The sequence below is a fragment of the Myotis brandtii genome, unplaced genomic scaffold (genome assembly GCF_000412655.1).
Source record: "Myotis brandtii unplaced genomic scaffold, ASM41265v1 scaffold51, whole genome shotgun sequence".
Classification (NCBI taxonomy): domain Eukaryota; kingdom Metazoa; phylum Chordata; class Mammalia; order Chiroptera; family Vespertilionidae; genus Myotis; species Myotis brandtii.
Window position 1 is genome coordinate 1,826,899 of NW_005369442.1, and position 619 is coordinate 1,827,517.

Consider the following 619-nt stretch of genomic DNA (forward strand, 5'->3'; position numbering starts at 1 on the left):
GCCCCTCAGCCCGGTACCCCGCCTGGGTCCCGGGCTCCCAACGCCCATTACATCTCCCGATCTCTCACTTGGCCCGGAACCCCGCCTGGCCCGAGTCCCCCGACGTCTCAGCCGCAACAACCCAGTTTCTGGCAGAAATAAAATGTGGCCGCTGACAGGTTCTCAGCCACTCGGAGGTTCGGTCGGCTGCTGGACCGCCGAGGTGCTGGGGAGCAGTACTGGGAGCTCAGCGAGGGGCACTGCGCCCTCAGGATGCGCGCCAAAGTTTGGGAAGGTCTTCCGTGCCACGCGAGCCTCAGTGGCTGGGAGACAGGTTGGGGATCAGCAGCAGGTTAAAGCAACTGGGGAGAGCCGGGTCCTCAGCTGAAACGCAGGATCGCCAACTGGCCTGGGCTCCGGGGATCGCAAACTGGCCTGGACTCCAGCCGGTACGGTGTGCTGCTCGGCCAGCACAGCTGTAGTTTACAAATCTGAATCTGAAATAGTCACAATATGCCCTTCCCCAGTTCTCCCGAGTTCCCGGTATTTTCTCTTCTACCTGGCGGCTCCATGTGTTTTTAAGTTACCTGTCAAGCACCCAAACGCATTTAAATTTGAGACACACACACCCCCCCCCCCC